Here is a 19,854-nt window from a genome sequence, read left to right on the forward strand (position 1 = left end):
ATGCAAATAATTTTAGTTTAAGGTTTTATTATCTGTGTAACAACTCTTAAAAAAAAGTAAGAAACAGAAAATCTAATTTAAAATTGTAATGAACTGAACAATGGGTAAAATATTTTTAGAAGTGATGTAAGTAATTTTATCTTTTATTCACTAATAAACAATACAAGCAAATTAATTCCATTTCTGATCACAAGTTTTATTTGTTACAAGGTAGAAGTGAATCTGAACCAATGATAGCTTCATAAAATTCTTTAGTAAAACTGAATAACATTCTTTAGTTTGGTCAAAACAAATTTAATTCACTCAGTTCGTGTTCACTTTAATTTCAAATGCAAATGTGTTATGTAAATACAAACATACATGCAATGCAGACGCTTGTAAACCTTAATGTATTACACATAAACCAAGTTGGTACAAAACTAAAGTTAAAAATATGAATAAATATAAAGTAAAAGTGGTTTTTTAAATACTGTAATAATCTGAGTAAATTTTCATATGACATCACAGACTGTATTTAATGTATACCTCAAAAACATCATGAAGATGAAAAAATCATGAAAATAAAATATTAGTCATAATTAAAATACAAGGTATGTATGACTGAATTAGTTATGACATTATTAAAATGAAAATTTAGAATGTGTTAATTAAATTAGAATTAAATTTAGAATAATTTCAGTTTGTGACAAAAAAAAGACGAATAAGTACATACTGATACACACAACTGTTCTTTGTGTAAAACAGGCACAGTATCTACTTGAACTTAAAAGTTATGAAAGCAAAAGACTTAATTGATACTTTATAATAATTAATTAATGAAATGATATTATATAAAAAAAAAACTGTAAATTTTTTATCAAAGGCATTTACACACTAAATTACACATCACCTACAGAAAAAAATCTACAGTAAATAACTTATATAATATGCAACAATCTTTTTGTTCTTTTCTTAAGTATTTTATGCTAAATTAATATGAACACTATAATGTTTTCCAATTATACAATTTCCTTATATAATTAACATGTAGTCTGCTAATCAAGAATAAAATTGCATCAGACTGTAACTGCACAATAGGAAACAAACAAAGCAGTGGTGGGGTGGAGTAACAGCATAGTGCTAATCATATATTTATCTCTTTTCCAACATTTTCTCTTGCTTAACTTCTACGTGTATATAATAACTCTTAATGCAAGAATTAGAAATAATAAACTTGAAAGGATTAAATATGTGTGCGCATATACATACACACATAAACTATTTTCTTTTAATAAAATAAATTCACTTAAACTAAAAATCAGTTTTATAGAAAATAAAAATAATGGTGTAGAATTAAGTAACTTTTAATCCAGAATTTTACGTTCTTTAAAAAGTTAAAAGTCTACTACAAAGAATAAATACAATTTCATTTAACTGTTGTTCATGATATTAGAGGGATAACCCAAATCCTCGCATATAGAGGGGTGAATCTGGTGAAAGTGCACATATTTGAGGGGGGAGGGGAAATGCCTTGGTTGTATGACTTGCTATTGACCCATATTTAAATACACTTGAGTTTCTAATACTTAAAGTATGGTATGGAACATCACTTCCAATGGCATGCAAGTAACAACAAAATGTCTTATACTTTAACATTCAAGTTTTGAATTTGTAAGGTTTCTGCTGTATATCTTCATCTGCTTCACTTACGGGGTACTTTCTGCTTTGTGTCTTTGAAGGGCAGTTTTGGATTCCCACATCACATAATGGATTGTCTCAAGCCACTTCAGGTCTCTGTGATCAGTTCTCCACAATCACAGTGGAATAGTTTTTCTTGGCATGATAAGTCCCTAGGTAACAGAAATATTTTGCTCTGGTGAATTACTAAATGTGGAGTGTTAATTTGCACAAACTTCAGACAGGCATGCTGAATACAAGCTGCTATAAGATTGCTGTGTTGCAATCATGTATAATTATACTAAATTCAGTAAGTTTGATCAGGATAGGTATGCTATGCAGTTACTGTGCAGGGAAAGCTTGTCAGATGTACACAACTAATAAAGTAATTTACAACAGTGATTATCTTATTAATTACAATGTGAAATAGTATATTCATATATTAAACTATACTATTTTTTACATGAAGTATATATGACAACATCCTGAAATGTTTCCATTCATACAATATTTTTTTTATGTAAAAATACAATGAACATGATAAGTTTTACATATATGTACAACATAAATATTTAAAAATTATAAAATTTCTGTAAAAACTGTATCCTAAAAACAGTAAACAATTTTTAGAAAATTCTACTTGTTTAATATATAAATAGTAAATTAGTAATTTTTTTTTACAAAAATGTACACACAATAACATTAAGTAGATCACTACTTCTTATTACACATTTGTTAGTTTGTTTTTATACATTTGTGAAATACAAATATTATATCATACTGTTGGTGCAATATGCAATCACTTTGTACATTTAATTATATTATAGTACATATAATTATAATTATAGTTATTATTAAAAATTTTTTTTTCTTATCATAAACATTTTTTTTTTTACTTTTATTTCTCTAATAACCGCACACAAACAATCCTACACCACCAATTCACCTGATGCTAAAGCAAACATTGACATCAATCTAGAGCTTAAGTTAGTACATTTTTACAATTAATATTTGGTAAGCTTGTCTTTCAATAAAAATTAATCTATTGGTATAATATAGATAACTACATATACGTAAAATACAACAATAACAGAAAAAACAACATGAAATCAATGTTAGAAAGTGGTGTTTACTATGTTATACAATACGTTGTTTAAATTTTTGTAAATTTTAATACAAACAAGATTACAAAAATTACACATAATATATGTACTTTATAAACTTATGTAACAAAAACGATTTCAACTCAAATAAATATTTTAAATCTTTGACAATAATGAATAATGTAATAAAATTTATCCAATATTCATTAAAAAAAAAAAAAAGACTATAAAAATACTGATAATGAAAGATTATATTTATCTTAAAATATAAAATTAAAAATATATTCTGAAAAAAATTATCTTCTGCACAATGAAAAAGAAATGTGTACCCTGAAAAAATTATTTTCTAATTAATGGATGCAGTTATTTCTATATATGTTATAAAAATGTGATTAAGCTGTTTTGAAATAATAATAAAGTATTTTCAATTAAAGTACTTTTATTAACCTTCCACAAGCGAATGTGGAAAGTTTTTGAAAGTTTTACGGTTTGAGATTTTCTAATAATATATGATGTTTTTCTTAAAAGTAATAAAATACCCTTTTAAAAAAGTATTTATTTCAAGTTGTAATATGTAAGCTTTGCTTATTTATCACTTTGATGAAAATGGAATCGTAACTTGTGATGCAAATGAGATATCAAACATAAATATTTGTTATCGTAATTTAATTTAATAAAAAACAAAAATCAAATAAAGGTAATTAAATTACAACATTAATTCTTTTAAATACAAAAACAGTACAACCTTCATTTTTATGTATATTTTTCTCTTTAATTTGTAAAATTTATTTACTTATTAGCCTGAAAACTCAGTTTAATAATGCTTAATTACAGCCACCCTTTTTTGATGATGATAAATGTATTTTGTATGTGAAAATGCTAACTTCTGAGACCAGCATTTGAACTACCATTATAAATAGATGTAAATCAGACATATAATGAAAATAAAACAATGTAAAAAAATACATGCAGCTTAATAATACATATCATTATAATCTAAATACAAAGATTAATTTAATCTAAATATACAAACATATGGGTATGTGTGTGTGTGTGTGTATTACATTAAAATTATTAAGAAGTATTACTGTAATAGCTTCTGTAACAGTTTTATGTAACAAAAAATCAATAACACTATATAAAAACCAAGAATTATCATTGTAATCTATTCTATATAATGATACTTCAATACAGTAGAAGTCCATTAGTCCGGCATCCAACAGTCCGGAATCGCTCCGGAAAATTGTAAAAATTTTGGTTTTCTCCAAAAGTGTGTCTTTAAAGCAAATATCTTATAATCTTTAACGCTCGAGAGCTATTTGGAAGTTTTCGGGGTAGTTCGGGATCATCCAGAAGCGCTCGGTATTGTTCGGAAACAATTAGCGCCCGGCTAGTCTCAGCTGTCACAACAAATTTAGGTGCAGTGCAGCTCTGTTAATCGATCACGAATCGTCTTCGCCATTTTTTTGTGCGTTGTTGTTTTGTCCTTTCACATCGCGGTAAACGTAACTTTTGAAACTGTTTATAAAAAAAGTGATTTTCGTTCTACTGTACAGTGACCATGTTTTCAAAACCTAAGCCTTCGAGTTCAAAAGGAGAGAAACGAAAACACGTAACACTGACCCTCAATCAGAAACTAGAAATCATCAAACGGCTAGAAAAAGGCGAGAATAGAAATGGTTTAATGAATGAGTTTAATATTGGCTCATCAACTATTTATGACATTAAAAAACAAAAAGATAAACTAATGAAGTTTGCTTCTAAATCGGTAACAACTGAAAAATTGGCTTCTAGACAAACATTAAAAAAACCAAAACCGGAACAGCTAGATAGTGTATTGTTCAAATGGTTTAGTGCAGTACGTTCTGAAGGAAAGCCGGTAACAGGGCCAATGATTGTTGAAAAGGCAAAGAAATTCGGCCAAGATTTAGAAAGTGACTCGGATGCCAAAACGGAAGAAAAGGAAAAAATCAGCTGGGCAGAAGCTGCAGAATCGCTAAATAATTTTATCTCTTTTGCTGAGGCTAGTACTAGCTACAGTGCTTCAGAAATTATTTATTTCCATATCATTAGAAATAAATTTTATACTAAATGCCAAAAGTCAAGAAAACAAAAAGACATTCGTGACTTTTTTTAAATCTAAGTGAAATATGTTTTACAGTACGTGTACATACATTATATGAAATGTAAAATAAACTTTGTTGTATGTATTTGTAGTTTAATTATTAACCTAATGGTTCTTATAATTACCGCCCGATAGACCGGAATTTTCGGTAGTCCGGCACCGAGCCGGTCCCGAACGTGCCGGATTATCGGACTTCTACTGTATATTCTTTTCAATTAAGAGCTGTCATTAAATGTTTTTTTAATTATTGTGAATTAAAAAAAAAATGAGTTTCCTTTATTGTTTAAACAGTGATCAGATTCTGATATTAATTTAAGCAAAATAAATATATATATATATACTGTTGAGATACATCCATCCATCATCAAAATTTTGACATTATATAAGCATTAACTGATACTGCTAAAAAAGAACTTTTATTACTGATGTTAATCTTTTAATTTATTAAAAATAATTAAAACTTTAAAAAGTGCAATTAGATTTTATTACTATTTTTTTGGGAAGCCTGGATTTATCAAATAGGCAGTTCAATCTATTAGGCTTATAGGCTTATTGTGCAGCTATCAGATAGGTAACTGAGCCCCTGAATAGATTTACAAGCAGAACCTTATTAGATACTATACGGACGGAGTCATATGTCCATAACTGATAAGGAGGAAGAGGAGTGAATTAAGATGACCCACCAAGATAGGTTAGAATAGTTTAAAAAGATCACTACTACAAACTTATTTAATTATTCTTTTAGTGATATAAATGCACACCTGATTACAATTAATTCCTTTTTTTATGAAGAGGAAGATGTGAATATTATAGCATGTGAAAAAGACAGGCCTGACCAGAATTTGAGCCCAGAACCTTCTTTATAAAAGACAGAAATGCCAAACAGGAAATAAACAAAGTATTGTATCAGTAGATTTAAAAAAAAACAATTCTAAATTTAAAATTAATGGAGATGTCAATGATCATAATACAAGGATTAAGGTTATGTAAAAAGTTAAATTATTTCAAAAGACTCTCTATATAATTGGGGGCTAAATTAATACAAAATGTTTCAGTAAAAGTTGTAGAAATGAAAAATCAATGATAATCTTAAAAAAAAGTTTAACTGATAATGAAAAATGTAGGAAAATATTCACAATTAACAACATAAAGATCCATTGCATATATGGGTTAAATTAATGAAATTATTTCCAAGTAGACTAAAAGATTGTAAAGAAGAAAAATATCACTACAAGATCATTTAGGATATTTTTAACTGACAATGTCTCCTATTCAAATGATGGATATCTTTCATCAAAAAAATAAATATGTTATTATAGATTAATATATAATATTTGGTGGTAGTAGTATCATATAATTACATTTGATTTTGGTAGCATAGCTTGTTAATTTAAAAAAAATACTTATGGCTCTTCCTGTGCTTCTTTAAGCTATTTGGATTTTGTATGTTGCATATGATAATAGCAAAAAAAAAAAAGAAGAGCTGTAGTCTGTCAAAATAGTTTTAAAACCCATGATAATTAAAAGATTAATAAAAAAAAAGAAAAGTCTATTGACATTATTTGAGTACAATGCTGAATGAATTCTATATATTTGAAGCTATATTATTTTCTCAGGGTTAAAAAAAATATTTCTTTACCTGAAATAATGATTATTTAGTAATCAAAGATATAAAAAATGTATAGAAATAACTACATCCAAATATATTTACTTTAAGTTTTAAATATATTTATTTAAAACTTCCACTCTGTTATTAAAAAACAATAACATATTTCTAAATCAGAACTAGATAATCAACAATAACATCAAATTATATATAGCTCAACATAAAATAAATATTTTCTATTAATTTTTCTTAAATAACACAATACTTGAAATTATCAACAATTATTCAATATATTACAAAATTAGGAATTTGTATATTTTCTAGTTAATAACAAATAGTGAATTACAAGAAAAACATAAATTAAAAAAATAATAAATATAACAAAATAATATTCTCAACATAAATTATAACTTCTCATTATTTTGATAATAAAATGAGAAGATTACAAATTGAAGACTATTTACATTGATCTTGTAATACTTGCCTGTAACATTTTGAACAATAATTACTTGTTTGTGGGTTACCAAAAAAGCTACAACCAGCTGCTTGACATAATTGATTGGTTTCATAAAATGTTGATTTACATAAATAAACAGTAGTATCTTGATTTGTTGCCGGTTTAACTGGTGTCAACTGACTTACTCTATCATGTGATTCACTATCTGCTTCTGCATAGAACTGTGATTTGCCAGCACCATATCTTCTGATACCTCCAGGAAGATGTTTCTATAATAAGAAAATATGCATAATATTGGACATTTACTGTACTATTATGTGCTAAGTAAGATTTTTGAAGATCTTTACAGAGAGTTCCTTACATTAGATTATATTCTCTATATTAGATAAGATTATTTACCACTACTAGCTTAGCTTTAACTCATTTTGCAGTTTAGCAGAAGGTTTGACTTTTTGTACAACCTCTCCTTGGATAGAAAACACTGTTGTAATTTAGTTTCTTACTTATGATCAATCTTGTATATCTACAACATCAAAGTAATGGAACATTTATCCACTAGAGAAGGAAATCAAAGTAAAAGTGTGACTTAAAATAAAAGAAAGCATGGTGAACAAATTGAAAAGGGAGAATAGAAAATGAGATAAATGAAAGAATAAATAATGCAATATCAAAGAAGATGTAGAAAAGTGAAGTTCCAATAAGATATAAAAGGTAATATATATCACTGAATAATTTAAATAGTTTGAGGAAATTCTTGTGAGGTCAGAATTTTGTTCTGTGACTTCCTATTACTTATTTGCAATTATGTTATTACTGCCATAGTTTATAGATTTTTGTGCTCTTATATTTTATTTTTAATTAGTTTTTCTAAATTCTTTTAGTTTACAGAGGAAATCAATATAACATAATAAATATAATCTCATAAAAATAAGCAAAAAACACTTCCTTTCTAAGCATACATGCACATCTATGACAAATTGTCAATAAGTATAGTTGATTTTGATACTGTCAATGAAATATTAAAGAGGCTAGCCTGAGTAATTTTTGGCAGTTAGTGGGACAAATGCTTTCATCATGACAGTGCATTGAAGATTGTTAGCAGATGGAAAGAATGCTCATAAACCAGAAAAGTAGCAGTTAGCCTGAGGCTATCTGAAAAAAGAAGCTTACTCGGTCAAAAAACCCAGAACTGTTGAGAAATGGAAGAATGTTATTTTCTTAAATGAGAGTATTTTACTTTCAATTTAGGCCAGAGAGTATCTTACAATCAATTTAAAATTTTGCAAAAGAGAAGACCAACACACCATCATTAAAAACCTAAATACCCGGCTAAAATGATGTAGGATTGTTTTATCATGACAAGGTTACTTGTATTTGTAGGGAGAATAATGAAAAGTGATCAATACATTAGAATGCATTTCTATGACCAAAAACATGATATCAATAACTGAACATTCCAGTAATAGACATAATGTCTGAAGACTATTAAAAATAAGACTAACGCCTCCTGTAATTAAATTGTTTAGAGAAATTTTATCATGATCAGTAATGAATATCTTCCTGCTAGTTTTCTTTTTTTATTTCTTTGTGATCTGTAGAAAACATTTCTAAACAATGCATTTTCAAATCATTGAAAGTAATCTTTCAGAGCGGTGAATGTTAGGTGTTATAACAGCAGTTATAATAGTTTTCACTTATTTTTATTAATGTACAAACAGTATTAAATGATAATTATACATCATTTCATACTGTCCACTATAATGATAAAATATACTTGATCATCTTATTCATTAAAAAAATAATTGACTGAGGTGTCACAAAGATATGGGATTATTTTTTAAATTCATATCCAAACACTTAATTCCTGTTCTTCTTTTTCCTGTTTTAGCCTCCGATTACTACTATTCAGATAATACTTCAGACGATGAATGAGGATAATATGTATGATTGTATATGAAGTGTCGTATTGTACAGTCTCAGTTCAACCATTCCTGGTTAATTGAAACCCAACCACCAAAAAACACCAGTATCCACAATCTAGTATTCAAATCCATGTAAAAATAACTGACTTTACTAAGACTTGAACGCTGGAACTCAAATCTTGAACTTCCAAATCAGCTGATTTGGGAAGATGTGTTCACCACTAAACCAAACCGATGGGTTAAACTAAACAATTAATTCCTAGTGCGACTATAAAATATTTCAATTGTTTTTACAGTATTTTGTATTAAAAAAATAGTGTATTTTTTAATATGAATGTAATTTTTCATTAAGGGTATTATGTCTTAAAAATATTAAGGAGGCTGAGGTATCATAACGGTACAGCTTTTAGCCCAAAAATTCACAAATAAGCAGTGAAGTGTAAGCAGGTGAAATGTCACGTGAAATTGCCTAGTATTTTTTTGCCAGGAGTTTTCTTCGGATTGCTTTATACAAAATGGTGTAGAACTTCCAGGTAGTACTCTTTATAGACCTTATGACCTGAAGGCCACAACTCATGATAACTAAGTCGTTGAAATTGAAGAACAAAATGATCAGAACCTTCACATTTGATTGCACTTGAGCTTTTTTCGGTCTTGGCTCTTTAGGAAGTTTCCATTGGGCCTTACTTTCAATGTCATACCCTTACAACCATGTTTCAATCACCAGTTATGACTTGTTTGAGCAGTGGACATCATTTACTTCATTCAGCAACTCCTGAGCAATGTTCATTCGGCACTGCTTTTGGTTGAAATTCAATAATTTTGGAACAAAATCTTGTTACTATATATTTCATACCCAAAACATCTGAAAAAATTGCTTGGCATGAGCCAAATGAAATGTCAACATCATTACCCAACTCTCTTGACAGTGATTTGGCAAGTGTCCACAATCATTTTTTTCACTCTTTCAATGTCACCAGTTGTTGATGTGCTGGGACGTCCAGGGCACTTGTAAACTTCAATTTCTTCACAGCCCTCGTGGAAATGTGTACCACTAGTAAGTACTTGTTTTATTCATAGAAGAATTGCCAAAAGCAACATTCTACATTTCCAATGTGGTGCTGCACTTTATTCCATGTAAAGCAAAATTTAATGAAAATTCTTTGTTCCATTTTTTTCAAAATTTAAAAATTGCTAACCATATCGAAACACGTGTAACTTTTTCAACAGCCAACAATAAACTAAGCATCCAATATGGCTAAAAATGTAAAAAGAACAAGTGTACCAACACATTAAAAAAACTGTGACAGTCAGACTTACATAGCCTGGGAAATTAAAAAATTCTGCTTATTGTTTTTATCAAACTTCATACCCATGTACATATGAACGAATATTACCCCGTTTTTTGTTTTTGGGGTTTCTGGGTCATGTAGCATAGCTCTAAAGCTATGTTGCCAGGAAAGTAAAAAGTTAGTTTTACTAAATTACGCGAAATTTTAACACTATAAGTAAATACGAATTTAACAGAACAGATTAAACAACAAACACATTCGGCTTGTAATCAACACAAGTATTTCTGCAAAAATACTGCTAATATTTCAGATGTCTAAGTAATAATAAGGTGAAAGTAAAGAAACATTCTGTATCAGCAAATTGTAGTTTAATAAATTTATAAGATGAACAGATTACATACATTAAAATACTAGATGAAGCTGCAAGAGAAAGATGAATAATTAGCTTGATTTTCTATATATTATAACAGGCCTCTACTTATATGAGTAATGAATAAGAGAAAAGTATGCTATGATATAAGTTAATTATTCAAGCATTGTTGATAAAAAATCACATTGTTCATTTAAAATACTGAAATTTAGAATCCCCTAAAAATATTAAATTAAGAACAATCTTTCTGCAGTTATTATTTTTTTAAAGATCCAGTTTAACAATTATTTTAACAAGCAAGATGGATAAAATGGTAAGTGAAATAGCATGGATGAAATGGTATAAGAAAATATGCCAGAACTTTTTCCAGTTATTTAACCTGAAACCAGCTGATCTTCTGCAACAATGTATCTTATGGTTAAGGGGTTGATTTACTGCCACTCTATGGGAACTGCTGATATAATTATAGTTATACTGTATTTTTTATTTTACTGCACACTGTACTAAATGACAGAACCAACCAATATTAAAATAAAATGATAAACAGGCACATAACTTTATAAAATTTGTAAAAGATGATTATGAAGATTTCTTTACCCAATGAAGACATTTTATACTTGCTATTTTCAGAAAAACTAACTACATGTTTGTTGTTATATTACATATAATAAATTGTATTTAATTTATTCCTTTTTGTAATGTAGAAAAATTTAACTGTTTGTTTTAAAATCATTCTATTAAACATAACATGTACTGTTAATAAAATGAAGTAATAGCAAGTTACCATTTATTAATCATAAGTTCAAACAAATATTCTATTTAGTAATAATTTTGTTAATTTGTATAAATGATTAAAACATATCTATTTATATACAAACTGCTAAAGTAATCACATCTTTAGAAAACCATCTTTCTCTAGCATAACAAAAACAGAACTAATGTTGTTTTTTTTTTTTTGTTTTTTTTGTCTTCAGTCATTTGACTGGTTTGATGCAGCTCTCCAAGATTCCCTATCTAGTGCTAGTCGTTTCATTTCAGTATACCTTCTACATCCTACATCCCCAACAATTTGTTTTACATACTCCAAACGTGGCCTGCCTACACAATTTTTCCCTTCTACCTGTCCTTCCAATATTAAAGTGACTATTCCAGGATGCCTTAGTATGTGGCCTATAAGTCTGTCTCTTCTTTTAACTATATTTTTCCAAATGCTTCTTTCTTCATCTATTTGCCGCAATACCTCTTCATTTGTCACTTCATCCACCCATCTGATTTTTAACATTCTCCTATAGCACCGCATTTCAAAAGCTTCTAATCTTTTCTTCTCAGATACTCCGATTGTCCAAGTTTCACTTCCATATAAAGCGACACTCCAAACATACACTTTCAAAAATCTTTTCCTGACATTTAAATTAATTTTTGATGTAAACAAATTATATTTCTTACTGAAGGCTCGTTTAGCTTGTGCTATTCGGCATTTTATATCGCTCCTGCTTCGTCCATCTTTAGTAATTTTACTTCCCAAATAACAAAATTCTTTTCTACCTCCATAATCTTTTCTCCTCCTATTTTCACATTCAGTGGTCCATCTTTGTTATTTCTACTACATTTCATTACTTTTGTTTTGTTCTTGTTTATTTTCATGCGATAGTTCTTGCGTAGGACTTCATCTATGCCGTTCATTGTTTCTTCTAAATCCTTTTTACTCTCGGCTAGAATTACTATATCATCAGCAAATCGTAGCATCTTTATCTTTTCACCTTGTACTGTTACTCCGAATCTAAATTGTTCTTTAACCTAATGTTATTACACTGGATTAATGCTTAGTTGTATTAAAATTGGTTTAGGGCCTGTTGTTATCAGTTTAATAAAATAAATATGTAATCTTGTTTATAACATTGATATTACCAAAGAGTGACAATTTTACTATGATACGTTTTTCAACTAAACTAATTGCTATTAGTCATCAGTTGTAAAAAACATAAACGAATAGACCGGTTTCGAAGACAGGCCCAATTCACAACATTTTCACACTTTCACAAGCTACAGCTCCAAAATGGTAAGTCGTACAAGAAAATTGTTTAAATAAAAATTGTCTTTTTTTTGAGATTAACAACTTTTCCAAATGCAATACAGACGAAAAACAATTTTTTCTGGTGAAAAAACCAAAAAAACATGTTTTTTTCAACTTCAGCGCCACCTAGTATTTCAATTTCAAATTATACGGCATAACTTCAACGACATTAATTGTGGAGGAGAATGTCTTCTACATTTTTTGTTTGAAAAACTTTTCTCTAAAATGCATAGATTCAGAGAAAAACGTATTTTATAAACTTTTTGAGTTTTTCAAAAATCTATGGGGTATGTTAAAATCTGGAGTTAAGCTTTCCTCATCACCCCTAACATAAGGAAAAAACATCAATCGGTACGTAAGGATTTTCAATTAAAAATAAAAATTGACTGTACTATATGTACATGGATAATAATTGATATGAACACGGATCTGTAAACATGTATCTAAACTTTGATCTTCCAGAACAGACTGAACAGAAGTAAATGAATGGCATGTTTCTTTAGCAGTGACTCAGAGTTGTTAGGAGTCAACTAAATCATTAACTTCTGAATTACAAGATATATGAAAGAGATAAGCAGTGCTTTTCAAGAACATAAATTTAAGAGTAAATTTTTTGTTTACAACATGAACTTTAGTAAAATTGCATGTCATATGAAACTAACTGAGCTGTATCGTCAACTGACATAAAAGGAGATATTGGTACAGTGAAAATTATTTTGAAGCAGTAACTAAGGGTGTTTATGTGAGAAAGACTTTCACTTTTTGATGAAATGGGATTGTAAATCTTGCAGGTGGTATAATAACTTGAGATAATTATATGAGCATGGTTAAAAATAATACATTTATATGGTTTATGAAGCATGAAGAAAACTTTGTGTAATTCAACATAATGGTGTTCGAGCACATTATGTCATTATGAACCAGGTTGTCAGATATCATCTCCTGATAGATCTTTTTTTTTGTTCTGGTAAAGGATTCAGACATTTTCTAGACTAATGGACTAGTTTAGAATCGATAAATAAAAAAATATTTTACTTGCAGTTTACTGAAAGTGTAGTCCACAGTAGAATAATTTTTGTTGAGAGAGTTGCTAGGCCGACATATTTAAAAATCATACTGCAAATAAGTTATTAATGTAAATGTAATATTTTGCGTAGTGCTGTTTGTAATTCTATTTAAAATTTTGGATGTCAAATCAATAATTTACAATAAGCACGTCTTTGTAATAAGATTTAATAATTGTTAAAATCATGTACCATAATGGATGAATCTATGATTAGTCTATAGAAAGTTCATAATATTCTGTATGTTAATTTAGCATCAGAAAGGTTTGTTAGTGATTTACTTAGAGACAGATGAAGAAAGATTTAGATTATAATGTATAGGTTACAGACTTATTACAATTTTTTTTCTGAGTATAAAAACAACAGTATTTTTTCTTTCTGCTGAAACACTTCCTGATTCCCTCAATAATTAGAAATAAGTAAGAAAATTCATCAGAAATATTTTATAAATAAAAGGTTTGTGTTTTAAAATGTTATTAGTATTGTTTTAGGGACTTCTATTTTTTTCAGCACATTAATTTTCATAGTGTTCATTAAAGTTTATGTTATATTTTTTCTACACCTCATCAACCCAATTTCTTAATTAATATATATATATATACACGAGGGTTATTTTTTTTCGAGGTCTGATTGGTCACGAAATTAAAACCAGAGAAAATTTTTATTTGTCACCAGTACTTACATAGTTACGCTATTTCTTTACATAGTCGCCACTCCGATTTAGACATTTGTTGTAGCGTGGTAGCATCTTTCCAATACCCTCCTCATAGAATGGAACCACCTGTGTTTTCAGACATGTTTCTACACTAGTCTGCAGCTCGATGTCTGTGCCAAAATGTTGTCCTCCTAGCCAGCGTTTCATGTGAGCAAAGAGGTGAAAATCGGATGGAGCCAAGTCCGGGCTGTATGGTAGATGATCAAACACTTCCCAATGAAAACGCTGCAGGAGCTTCTTTGTTACAGCTGCAGTGTGCGGCCGAGCATTGTCATGGAGAAAGACAATGCCTGATGACAACATTCCTCTCTGCTTATTCTGAATTGCCCTTTGTAGACATTGAAGAGTCACGCAGTATGAGGCTGCAGTGATGATCGTGCCACGTTCCATGAATTCCACCAAGAGAACTCCATTCTGGTCCCAGAACACAGTAGCCATACACTTTCTGTTGGAGAAGGTTCGCTTGAACTTCTTTGGTTTACTGGGAGAATGAGAATGCATCCACTGTTTGGATTGTTCTTTTGTTTCTTCAGTTTTGAAATGGACCAATGTCTCATGCCCAAATTTTTTGAAATTTTGTTCAAAAAATCTTCTCCTTCATTGTGGTAGTGCTAGAGAAATATTAGGGAGGCGTCCATTCTCATTGTTTTGTGATGGTCAGACAGCATCTTGGGAACCCATCTCGCACACAGTTTGCGCTACTGAAGTCTCTCACTCACAACGGTATAGAGAGCTGACCTTGAAATTTCAGGAAACGAATCACTCAATACAGAAATTGTGAACCGATGATTTTCTCAAATTGCCTCATCCACTCTCTCAACGAGATCATCGGTTGACACGCGCTTCCTTCCCTGACCGCCTGCATCATGAACATCTGTACGTCCTGCTTTAAAGTTCCTGCACCATTGTCGCACTTTGCTGTCACTCATTGAAGTTTCACCGTACACATGAATTTCAGCTGCATTACACTCCTCAGCCTGAAGAATTGAATTACCGCACGCACTTCACACTGGGCAGGGGATGCTATTGTTGTAGACATGTTTACGTGCTAGCTGCGTGTTCAGAACTAAACAAAGTGAGGCGGCGTGATTGAAGGCTATACTAGAGACGCTGTGCAACACATATGAGCAAAGGTTCATCTGATTTTTACGCGGGTTTTTATTTCGCGACTGAACGGACCTTGAAAAAAAAATCCCTGTATATTTTTATTTTATGTTAACCCTGTTTTTATAGATTTATTATTTGTAATTTAGTGATCTCTTGATTGTACCAATTTTGCTTATAGTTTAAAATTTACATCTGTTTCATAATAGATAAAAATATTGAAATTATAAGCAGTATTTTACATTATAGTAATGTAAAACATCTTTTTTTTAAATGTACAATAAATAAAAAAATATTATCCTTAATGAAAAGTTAGAAAAACTCCAGCTTACTGTAATTTAAGGGTGATGAACTTCAATCCTACATGAATTAAGAAGCTAAAAATAAATCATACAACTTATGTTTGAAAAGATATGTGTCGACTTAATTTGATGTTGTGCTATATAAGAATTATATGTTGTGAGAATAAGAGCTTTTAAGCCCATAAATTTTTGTCTAACAGGTTTTCCTTCAGTCTATTATCTACGGTAGCTTAAAAGATTTATAAAATGTTCATTTAAAAAAGCTATTTCCTTCAAAAAAAATTTTCTTTAGCAGCCAAACACGTACCACCCCCATAAACTTATTAGAAAAATTTCTGGAACGCTTACTTGAAACCTGTTTCATTATATTAGATTGCTAAAATAATTTACTTTCTATTATACAATTCATTTAAATTATTTTAAATACATTTTTTTTTTTCGGTCAATTTCAAGTAAAGAAACAAGAAAATAATTTACTTTCTATTATACAATTCATTTAAATTATTTTAAATACATTTTTTTTTTTTCGGTCAATTTCAAGTAAAGAAACAAGAAAAAATCAGCTGGTGGGTGCACTAGAGATGTTACATTATGCCATGCAAGGTACTTCTTTGAATCCATTTCTTGCTTTTGAATAGCTTTTTAATTCCTGAAGGAAGAAGAATTTTGGTTGCAGGATAATTTATGTTAATCAATAATGAGCTGCCCCCATTTCATAAAAATTTTTTTGATCTGGGGGATTTCAATCTAGTTTTATTTATAACACACTTTAGAAGGTTATGTAATAAAAAAACATACGAGAATCAGGAAAAAGTAATTTAGAAGGGTTAACATATTTTCTTTTTTAAAATAATACATTGTGATAACTTTTTTACTTTATGAACAGTTGTCAATAGAAAATGTTATAAGTACGACTTTCTAAATAATTTACTGATTACTTTAAATTTTAAATGTTTATTTTACATAGGCAAAAATGCTATCTGATTTATGGTATGTACACTTCTAAATGTTATAATTCTCAAGTACTTTTGAAATAAAGTAATCATTCAGTTGTGTGGTAAATAGAATTTTATTTTTGATTTTTTAATTCAAACTTTATCTCATTATTTATTTTTTTATTGTTAACTACAATTACTTATAGATACACAATAAAAAACATTATTTTACACAGTTATTATTCACCAATAAGATTTTTTTTCAAGTTCTTTATAAAATAAAATTAAGAAAGACAATAGGATGCAAGAAAGCACTTCATCTTAATATTAGAAGTTTATTTTTACAGAAACTTAAATCAACTGTACTTATAGTAATATATATAGTTAGATCAGTAAAGTAGTTAAGGACTGAATATTAAAAATCTATACATTTTATAATAACTTTCAGCGATTCTTATGTAAAAAAAAACCTGTCAGAAGTAACATTAAGCTTTATTTTAATGAAAATTAAACTTTCCTAATTAAAAAGTCAGTCACAAAAATGAAATAAAATCTATTAAATATGTTAGACTTTATATAATTATGAAATGTATTGCATGAAAGAAATTACAAAATTTTAGATATGAAATATAGGAGAGTGTTATAGATTATTTGGCCATCAGACTAATTGTCTTTAGATAAAAAGTATTAAAATTGGAGATCAATGAACATTATAAATGATTGGTAAGAAGAGGACAGCTAATTTCACTCAGTGAAGGGTTAACAATGTAAAAGTAAACCTTTTTAAAAATAAACCTGAAATTTATGTTTCTTGGTTAAATGTGAACTTACTTAAACATTTTTTCCTTTCCAATTTCAAATTGCTAATGTTTTATACTGTTTTGTCAATTTTCATTTACTAATTCTATATAGAAAAGAATGGAGAATAGTTTTAAACCAAAAAATAATCCAAGTCCAAAAAAGTCCCTTTCCATTATTTATTATTTTGCACATTTCTTAACAAATACAATTTACTGTTACAAAAATAGTTATTAAATACACTGCCAAAAAAATACTAACACTTCAGGCTGACCAACAAATAGGAAAACGAATGACTAAAAAAAATCTCCATTTGTCTTTGTTTGTATTCTCTAACTGTTGATACCACTTAAACAAAAATGAATTTAGAATAAACGTAATTAAAAAAATTCTTTACGGTGTGGTACACACCATGTCTAATTTGTATATTTTACTGAAATCAATGTTAATCCCCAGAGGTTAGTTCTACTATTAGATACATTACCATCTGCTTCCTTTGGTCTTAATTATTTTAAAAAATAATTAAATATATTAGTTTCACTGACTATATTTATAATATTATACTGCTATGTATTCAATAATTTAGGTTGGTGAGAGGAATAATTCTAAATCAAAATGAAAAAAAAATATTATAAATTTCATTGTATTTTCAATTCAGGTGTTTTACTAATTTCCAATCCTTTCATTAATGCATGCAAATTATTTGCAGTATTGTTGTATGGTAATATATGGCAGTGAATTTAATTGTCATACTATATATACAGTAACTCAAAATGGCAACTGCTTTTCTTTTCCTTTGAAAATTGTCCAATATATTTTAAACAAAACCAATACAGTGAAATTTGATAAGATGAATTATATCCGCAGTAATTAATAGGTTAATTAATTTTTATTAAGGAGGTTTATATTTTATAGTGAACTTTTTATTTAATTTTTATTGGAATTAATTATTTTAATATCTTATGACACTGTTGTAATCTTGATTTTCTCCAGTTTTTTTTTTATTCCTCCAGCCAAATGCTGATGTAGTTCCTTCTGGTACATTGCTAGATAATATGTTATAATTTATAATATCTGAATTTGTGAATTAAATAAATTTTCTGTTAGAGATTCCAAATATCATAAAAGATTAATCTATTGCTAAAAAAGTAATTTATAAATCAAAATTGTACAGGTGGACTTCCTTGAATTAAAAGAAAAAACTAATATACAGTGCATTAGGAAAATTACTGTGCATGGGAATAATGGAAGTGCAACGACGAAACTTTCTTAATTATTACTCTACATTTTTACTCCATTATTTTATAGAAACAGATATTACAATAACTGGAATAGTTTTTAAACAGTGTTGAGAATGACCAACTCCAATATTAATACAACAATGAACACATTTTCAATTTGTTTTCAAACACTTTAACCAGCTGATGTACTGAAATGTCTCGTACATATGCGGTTTCTAGTTTATCAAACGTACATAGTGATACACTGCTTATTTCGCTGCCCCCCCTACAGAAAGTAATCTGGGGGAGACAGATATGGCGATTGTACAGGCCACAAACCCCTTGAAATGATTTGTTTATCAAAGACATTTTGTAAAAAAGTCATAGAGACGTTAGCTGTGTGCACTATGGCGCCATCTTGTTAGAACCAACCACGATTGATTTTGACTCTGTTAACCAAAGAAGTTTGTTAAAAAGACTCAATAATGATCACTATTAACCCATTGAGTACCACAGCGATGATTTATCGCCACTAGAAAAATATGCGAAAAATGCTATGGCGATGATCCGCCATTGCCACCCTTCAATTCAAAAAATGCCAGGAGACAATTCGTTGTCGCCGTATATTTTTGTAAATACAAACCAGTTTGCACCAAATTTAATTTAAAAGTGATCACATCTTTTAAAACTACATTTTATTTGAAAAAATAAAAATAAAAATACATTTGGAAATATAATATTTTATATAAAAATAAAATAATGACAACGAAGCAATAAAAGAGTTATAACAGCTGACAGAACAGTGTCGATGAATAAAGTGCGCAGTTCATTCAGTTTACATTCTTTGTTGTTTTCAATGTGTTTCTTAAGGTTATGATACGTAAGTTAGTTTTTGTTGATGGTTTATTTTTATAAGTTAACTGTGTGTTCTAAATATTTACAAAATAAGCTTTGATTTTGAATATGGATGGCGATAAATTAATGTTAAGTGAAAGTGACAGGCAATTGCTTAGCGATTTATCTGATATTGGTAATGATGATAGCGATAATAATTCTGATTATTCTGTGTCCAATTTATTTGATGATGACCCAAGATGCACACCTGAAGAGG

The 19,854-nt window shown here is 28.8% G+C and overlaps 1 protein-coding gene across 1 annotated transcript in view; it reads left to right on the forward strand.

The window, feature by feature from the left end:
• Window positions 1-229: 229 nt before the first annotated feature.
• The window catches only part of LOC142326474 (OTU domain-containing protein 7B-like), a 47,168-nt gene continuing 27,543 nt past the window's right edge, over window positions 230-19,854 (forward strand). The window contains exon 1 of the mRNA XM_075369049.1: window positions 230-590. The gene's annotated coding sequence lies outside the window, so the exon portion shown is untranslated. The remainder of the gene's footprint in view (window positions 591-19,854) is intronic.

This window comes from Lycorma delicatula, chromosome 6 (genome assembly GCF_047948215.1).
Source record: "Lycorma delicatula isolate Av1 chromosome 6, ASM4794821v1, whole genome shotgun sequence".
Taxonomy (NCBI): Eukaryota; Metazoa; Arthropoda; class Insecta; order Hemiptera; family Fulgoridae; genus Lycorma; species Lycorma delicatula.